We start from the raw sequence: 8524 nt of genomic DNA on the forward strand, positions 1-8524 counted from the left end.
ATGTAAAACGGAGGTGTTGAATCTTCATGCACAACAAAGGCACAGGAATGTCTCATTTCTTACAGACGGACGCTATGCAAAACAAAAGCATGGTCCTGCGACGCCCCATCTTACAGGGTGGTGGTAGCCAAGTGGTTAAACACTCTCCTATGAACCAGAAGACCCAGGTTCATATCCCGCTTATGATCATTGTGACACTTAACCCTAAGTTGCTCCAGGGTGACTGTCCCTGTGTAAGAATGGACATCACAGGAGCCTGCTTTTGCCTTTCATAACAGACGTCCGTCAGCACACACGTGAAGGCAGGCACGTTCTGTGAACACACAAGTGCCTGGGTTAATTTCCTGTTTCCGGTGCTGCACTGTTTGGTGTGTTTGGCGCGAGCCTGTATTACGTCCAAGGACTTCCTGAACCACCTCAGAATTAATCGCCAAAAAACGTAAGTTATGGCTCCTTCGCTAATTCCGTGTGCAGTGTGTGAGATGTACAGCTTGACTAACTCCATCAGTAGTGAGGATTTCACCTGTGGGAAGTGTAGGAGACTAGTGGAAATGACTGAGAGAATAGCCGAGCTAGAGGAGCGCATCTGAAATTTGTATTTAATTAGGGAAACAGAAGTCTTAATTGACTCTTTTATGGTCCCGGACGCGCACCAGCCCAGTCAGTCGGTGAGTGTCTCTACCCCGGCGCCGGTACCAGTAGCGCCCTCCGGACAGCAGGGCAGTTGGGTGACTGCTCGGCGTAAATCAGGCAAGCGAGCTTCCGTGGCGACCCGCCAAGCTCCCCCACCACCTGGGCACCACACACCGGTTCGCGTTCAGAACCGCTTCTCCCCCCTCAGCGAGGCATCCGCTGGGTCCTACAGTCCACCGGCTCTAGTCATTGGTGACTCTATAGTTCGAAACGTGAGGATACCGGCACCAGCGAATAAAATCCTGTGTTTTCCTGGAGCCAGAGCGCCCGACATCCGCGCAAATTTAAAATCGCTGGCAAAAAATAACCGCAGGTACTTCAGTATAGCGATTCACGTCGGCGCTAACGACGTCCGGCTACGCCAGTCGGAAATAACTAAAGATAATTTTATAGAGATGCTTGAACTGGCTAAAACGATGTCTGATAAAGTAATCTGCTCTGGCCCATTACCGCAGTTTCGGCGTAGCGACGAGACCTGTAGCTGCTCCTCGATATAAATCGCTGGTTGTCAGAGTGGTGTCCAAAAAATAAAGTGGGCTTTATTAATAACTGGCCAATATTTAGGGGGAAGCCTGGTCTTTTTGGGCGAGACGGCATCCACCCCAACTGGGCGGGTGCCACTCAGTTGTCTAAAAAATTGGCTCATAGTCTTAGAACCAGAAAACAAAACATGGACCAGTAACATCATTATGGACACGTAATCCAGACCATGACACTGAATACATCCTGGACTTCTCCAACCCTACAACCATAGGACTTTATATCATATCCAACCCTGCACTGACACCATTTGCAGGCTCACACTACCCTGGAAGGGGGTCCCTCTCTGTATCACTCCTTCCCAAGGTTTCTTCCTTTTTTTTTTTTTTTTTTTTCTTGTGTGCAGAAGGGTCAAGTGTGGGGGGGTGTCAACTGTAGGGCCTGTCAAAGCCCATTGAGACATACAGTATGTGATTTTGGGCTATATAAGAAATAAATGTTGTTGTTGATGTCTGCAGGGGGAGGTGTGACATTACTGTGTCGACGGTTGTGGGTGAAGATTCGACACCCCTGTTTTACATGTCTTTTGTCTGACTGTTACGTGTGAAGTATCAGCCGTCAGGATCGCCCACCCTCTTTGTCTTCCCCAAATGGGAGGCACCGGGGGCGTGATATCAGAAACAACAGGTTCTGATTGGTCAGTGACAACTTCCTGTAGGCCAGATGTGGAAAAAGGACCTCTGAGCTTTCTTGCTCAGGGGGTTTTCCATCGGAAGCCGGAAGGCTTCTGAGCCTTTCTCTCCCCCTCTCTTTCTCTTCTCCCTCTCTACTCTTTCTTCTCATTTTTATTTTCTCTGTAACCTTGGTACCTTGTTACATTCAATATTCACATGTAACTACAATAATTATTTACCGGTGTTAATAAATTAGAAACTGTTCATTTTTAACCTCTACTGTGCCATGCCTCTTTCTGCCAGGTAACATCAAATTGGAGTGGTTGAATACAGTGCTTTGTGTGGAGGGGGAGTTTTTTTCTACACACACTATTCTCTTCTCCCACACCACATCGTCTTCATTATTTGTAAAAACAAACCCGCCTATCAGCCCAATAACGGAACCTGATACGACTGTGAAGGGTTTAGCATGTATGACGTTTTTTGACTCAAAATAAGATAACGAATCTACAAAACGAATTTATCAACCGGATAACTACCAAGACTATTCACTTTAGATGGGTAGTTGGAATGAAGAGGACAATAGGGACTGAAAGTTAGGGAGAACTAAAGATTCTACCATGCGGATTTGCACCGACTGACAGGCTGATCACACCAGGGGCAGGAAGAAAGGAACTTTCTATGGTTCACACAAATAACCTGCTTACGTGCTATAGGATCAAGAAGTTCTTTAAACATACATAAATCTGCCGTGTATTGTCATGATACCTCCATATATATATTGTACTCTAATTTAAACACCCAAGGAACCTTTCTGCTTCCCCCAGAGGTGAGAGGGGCTTTCCCGCCATCCTCAGGATGAAGAGTCTGTGGGAGAGATCTCATCCACCCGTTCTCATGACCATTTGGTAATGATTGTCCGTGGGGGTCAATCTTTGATCTTGTGACCATTTGGTAAAGAATTGTCTGTGGGATCGATTACGTTTCCTGGTTCTCGTGGTTTTTCTGAGGTGTCAGGATGTCCCCTGCTGGGACAAGCCTGGTCCTGCCGGGAACCTTACAATTCCCCCCTTGACCCCATGGGGCAATTGAAGCATAGTCCACAAGGGGTCACCGTGGTGGTCTGGCAGGGTTAGCGTCTCTTCTTAGGGTCTTTGAGATGTAGGTAGCTGTAGGGGGTTAAGAATAAAGGCTGCCCTGGTTGTTGAGTGTAGGGTCCTGAGTACACTGTGAAAGTAACAGCACTGTACCAGTGAGAAAGTGAAGATGAATGCACTGCTGATGACACATCCACGAAACACCCAGTCCCACCATGTGTAGGCATCCTTTGCCAAACGAGTGGAGGAGCTTGACAGGATTTTGGTCGTCTTCTTGGCCATGTTGACTTCTACCTGTGCCTGATTGAGGTGGTATTCGGTTTTCTGAATTGTCTGTCGCACTAAGTTCATTGTGTCTGCCAGGGCGTGGATTCCTTGTTCGTAGAATGTGTCATCCCACCAGGGAGACACATCAACCTCCATTGCTGTTCTGCCAAGAATGTTTAGCTGTCCCATGGAGAAGTCCTCAGATATCTCAAGGCAGAAGGTGTGGTTGGCAGGACACGTTAGACCTCCATATGAGAAGGAAGTCATTTTGCTGATGGCACACCATTGCGTGTGAGATACTTGGACAGCATCTGAATAACCATGTACACTGAATAACCATAACTGTACACTGATGAGTCTAGTATCATTATATGAGTGGCTGCAAAGTGTTACAAACACATCACATAACTGGATGTTTCATGACAAGACGTGCGTGTGGTAAATAAGATCTCTGTTCCTTTGGGGGTCATGTACCCCATGAGTTGGTCCCATTTTATCAACTGCCAATTGAACGAATGGTGGTCAAATTTGGATATACTTGGTCAGGATGTATCAAAGGGAAGGTAACAAAAAATCCTATGCATCCAATAAATTCTTTTACAGTATATAGCATAAGTGTAGACAACAGTTCAGAATAATTAATAATGTTCATTTTGTCAGATGTAAACCATCTATGCAAATCTAGGATATTAATTAAATCTTTTAAGGCATGTCTGGGAGTTTTTCGGAGTCGGAGGTCCAATATTTCTTGTCTGGCTGTTGTGAATAAATCTTGAGCATATGTTCTGCATGCCAAGTCATGTTTAATTGTTTTTAGTTTGATTTAAAAAGTGAACGGCTAATGGTCCAGTGTTTGGGCCTCTGATTTACTTTTTACTATTTACTATTCGTGATGTGTTGGAAATCTGTAGCTATTTTTTTTTTTTGGTTTGTCAGTCATGCAAGATACTATGTATTTGTAATGGAGTTCACTGAGCCAAAAAGACCAGTGACTTCACTGAATAGATCCCGTTTGTTTCGTGTGGGTGGTGTTTGAATAGCCAATCTACTTTTGTAATCAGAAACTAGATCATCGATACGTGTCTATAACCATGTGTACGTTTTATCATTGTCATCACAATGAGTCACATATGCAGATAAGATGTTAGATATGTTGTAATTGACGTGTAATAAGATTTACATGTAGTAGCGTCTTACTCCCTCTGATGAGTCCGCCTGGAGGGATAGGATGTTAATTGGGACATTGTGAGTGTCTGCGATAGCCACAAGCGGTGAGTTATACAATTGGATGTCCATGAGCAATTTTGAGGGTCAGTAAATGCATTGAGGTTGGATTCGCATTTTCCTACACAGTAGGTTCCTTCTCTCTGACTGGTCCACAAAAACTGTCTATTGCCTTCAGTTGTAGGGAAAGTTAAGTTAAATAGCAGTTCTCTATACCCTATGTGTGTGGTTCCGTGTGTCTGCATCCATATGATGCAGGTTCAAGATCCTTGATATAGGAATTTTTTGGATGTCCATTTATTATTTTGGTGGTGCATTATGTGCATACTACCGATATTTAAGTCTGGTACTGCCTTAAGCCTATACCAGGAAGTTTGTTTTTTGAAATTGTGTGTGTCTGTCAGGCGTGTAACCACACAGACAATCGTGAGAGAATGGATACGCCCTTGTAGCGTGCGGGATTGACCCAAACGCAGAGAATCCCACCGGGGAAACGGCGTTACGATATACTGGCCAATAACAGTAGCTCGCGAGCTGAAGAGAAGGAGGAACTCACGGTACCGGAGGTGGAGAGGACTGGATACGTGATCGGGAAACAGATGGGAGCTCATAGAACATGAATGAAACACGATGTCTGAGCGAGGAGCAGGCGCCAGGACTTCCTGTTTATCTCCTGTCCTAACCAATCCTCGCTCTTCCTCGCAGTCACCTGACTCGCTCACCTTACAGTGTCCTAATATCTTGGATGTTGGGAGACCGGTGGCTCCTGTCTTACAACATATTTGGCGTGTGCAATTTGGGGCCATGAAACTGATACCCTAGGTAAAATTGTGATGTGAGGTGTGTCTGACCCCTTAAGATTCCATACCAATCTCTCAGTCTAAATTGTGTATTAGCTGGACTCCCTGAACCCACTTTGAGAATTTATCGATTTATAAGACTATATCGGTATCCCCCTTGGCACTTGGGAGCGGACAAATGAAGTCTATTTGGAGAGATTCCCAGGGTCCCTTTGGCTGGGCAGGTCTATGGAGGTTAGTGCGACCTGTTTTCCCTTGATTTACTGCTGCACACACTAGACAAATCGCACCATCTCATGACATCGGATGTCATCTGTGTCCACCAAAAATACCTATTATAAAGTTGCACCGTTTTCTCTGCAGATGTGTGGGCATATTCATGGTACATCTTGATTATGGGTTTTTGAAGGGCCTCAGGAACAAATGTGTTTTCTAAGGATGATTCCATCCTGAATGGCGACTAGTTGGTCCTGCTGTAAGTGTGACACGAGTTCTCCATCGGAATTCCATAGATCTTTCTGATATTGTTTTAAATCAATGGGTTGAACCTGGATCATGCTTACAGCAGGAGCATCTGTCATGTCTCTGTGCCACTCATCGCCAGTCTTTGCTGCAGTTCTGGCAACTTTGTCAGCAATATTGTTTTGTTCATGTGTGTCAGGGTTTTTATGCCTCCTCTGCGGACATGTTTGGTGGCAATTTGAATATAGATTGCTGGGCCGTGTTTTATGTTGGGGCATTGAGGGGTCCAGGTTGCACAGCCAGTGTAAAATTTTCCATCTTCCCCAAAACAGGAGCAGTCAATGTACACTTGTGTCTGGTTTGAAAGTTTGCGGTCTTGTACTGGACTCTATTTCCGGATCCAGCTCACATGTTTGTGGTAATACGCGTTGATGTGTTGATGTCACGTGACAATGTCTGCCAGCCATCGTGCCATTCTCTGTGAGGATACGCCTTTAATTCGACCTTGTATCAGCATCGGTACAGGTGTGTGTAATGTGTGAAAAACAATCGGTTTGAATCCTACAATAGGTTCTGTGATTGCTAGCAAATTTTTTTTCTACTGTAGTATGCAGTAGTGCTCCTGGGCTAAAACACCACAAACAACATTGTCGTGTACATTGGCCTGCATGTGGAATGACTTTGATTGGTCGGGCAGCTTTAACGCTGGGGCTGAGCATGGTCCGTTCCTCTGTCCAGTTTAAAACATCATTTGGTTTTTTTTGTTTCCTTTGAGTATAGAGACCTGCCTGTTCCTGCAAAGTTAGGGATAAATTCTCGTAAATAATTTGCGGTGCTGAGAACTTTCTGAAGTGCATTTAAGGTGTGTGGACTGGGCAGTTCAGCAATGCATTTTCGCCTATTCTCAGTTAACGCGCGGTGATTTTGTTAGGGTGTACCTGAGATATGAAACCATTTTTTTTTTTTTTTGCGAAATTTTTTCCCTTACCTTGTTTAGTTTAAATCCAGCATCTCCTAATGTCTGAATTACGCAGTCGAGTTGTTGCAGATGCTCAAAGGTCCCCCCTGTGGCACGTTGCCTGTATCCAGGAGGGGTTTGAGAACATCAGCCACAGCTTGGTGAAAGATCGCAGGGCTGTTGTGGAGACCCTGGGGCATGCCCTTAATGTCTACCTCAAAATGTACATTTCTGCAATCATGTTCATGAGTGGCCCATAATTTGTGGGGTTTTTCGCAAATATACTCTGGCCAGGATCTGTGATGGATAAAGGATACGCAGTGTTCACCAAAAGTAGCCGACGATAAATCCTTAAATTGTTTATTTGAAAGTTGTATGTATAAATGGATGACAAACATAATTGCCAAAAAGGTCTTCAGTTATGTACACAGCTAACCAGTGTTCGCCCCAGTTGGTGCAAGCTGTGTGTGTTATACTGAGAAGGACTGTGCTAACCCTATCAGTCTCAGTGATTTAATAAAAGGCTTCTTATTGTATGCCCCCCTAAATAAATATTTCACAATAGCCTTGGGTAGCTCTCTCAAAATGTTTTTCCTTATTTGTGACGTGTTTTTGATACTCTTTCGATAGGATAATTAGCAGTTGCCGTGAGTAAGGCCTAAGCATGTCCCAATCTGACAGCCGGTGACACTGAAAGGTTCTTAATAAATAAAGATGCTGCTTATACACCACATTGTAATTAGACAAAACTAGTCCTTTGCATTCTTAATCAAATTTTAATGTCGACAGCATTCAGACCCAATGGAAAATGTTATGTATTGGGATAAATGTAATGTTACACCAGTTGGGTTGGTGTATCCTTATAAAATTGAAAGTGAAGTGATTGGTTAAACGTAAAGGATATTTTGTTGTCATTGTGTGCTGTTTTTTAATAGTGAGCAGTGGCCTTGTGTTCGCTGCATTTATGGAATGTCAAGTTGTGGGGACAGACTCATCCCAATGATCTCAGCGGTCCTCACAATCCTCTGTAGGCACTTGCGGTCAGAAGTGTTGCCGTTGCCATACCAGACAGTGGTGCAGCAGGTCAGGACGGTAGTGGGTGGTAGTAGCCTAGTGGATAACACACTCGCCTATGAACCAGAAGACCCGGGTTCAAATCCCACTAACTACCATTGTGTCCCTGAGCAAGACACTTAACCCTAAGTTGCTCCAGGGAGACTGTCCCTGTAACTACTGATTGTAAGTCGCTCTGGATAAGGACGTCTGATAAATGCTGTAAATGTAAATGTAAAAATGTAAAGGACTGATGGGTGCCCTGCCTTTTTTTCTCCTTGCCTCCTTCCCCGCTGCTCCCCATGGAGCCAGAGAAACTCTGGGTTAAGTGTCTTGCTCAGGGACACAATGGTAGTAAGCGGGATTTTAAACCTGGGTCTTCTGGTTCATAGGCGAGTGTGTTACCCACTAGGTTACTACAATCCCCTCTATCTCTCAGCGTCTCTGCCAGTCCCTCCTACAACTAGGCCACACTACACCCTGTTCCTACCACACACTGCCAGTAGTGATTAAAATATACTTTATGTCAAAAATGATTGATGACATATCGGCATAAGGAAAAAGCGTGTGATTTATGACCACCTACCCTTCTCCCTTCTCCACCGGACACCCAGCGCGTAATTTATGACCTCCTTCCCTTCTCCCCATTTCTCCCCCTGGACACCCGCACGTCCTCTCACATTCATAGATGTCATATAACTACTTAGACAAGCTTTTAAAAAAACAGATGTCTTATCAATTGTTTACAAACTATGGTTGCTGTGGGATAGGTCATAAACCCGGTATACCTCTACACCTTTCTCGCAAACACTGAAT

At 44.6% G+C, this 8524-nt stretch overlaps 1 pseudogene; it reads right to left on the reverse strand.

Annotated features, from left to right (window-relative positions):
* Positions 1-2992: 2992 nt before the first annotated feature.
* On the reverse strand, positions 2993-4378 carry LOC114769598 (uncharacterized; annotated as a pseudogene).
* Positions 4379-8524: the final 4146 nt, after the last annotated feature.

Source organism: Denticeps clupeoides, chromosome 19 (assembly GCF_900700375.1).
Source record: "Denticeps clupeoides chromosome 19, fDenClu1.1, whole genome shotgun sequence".
In the NCBI taxonomy this organism is placed as follows: domain Eukaryota; kingdom Metazoa; phylum Chordata; class Actinopteri; order Clupeiformes; family Denticipitidae; genus Denticeps; species Denticeps clupeoides.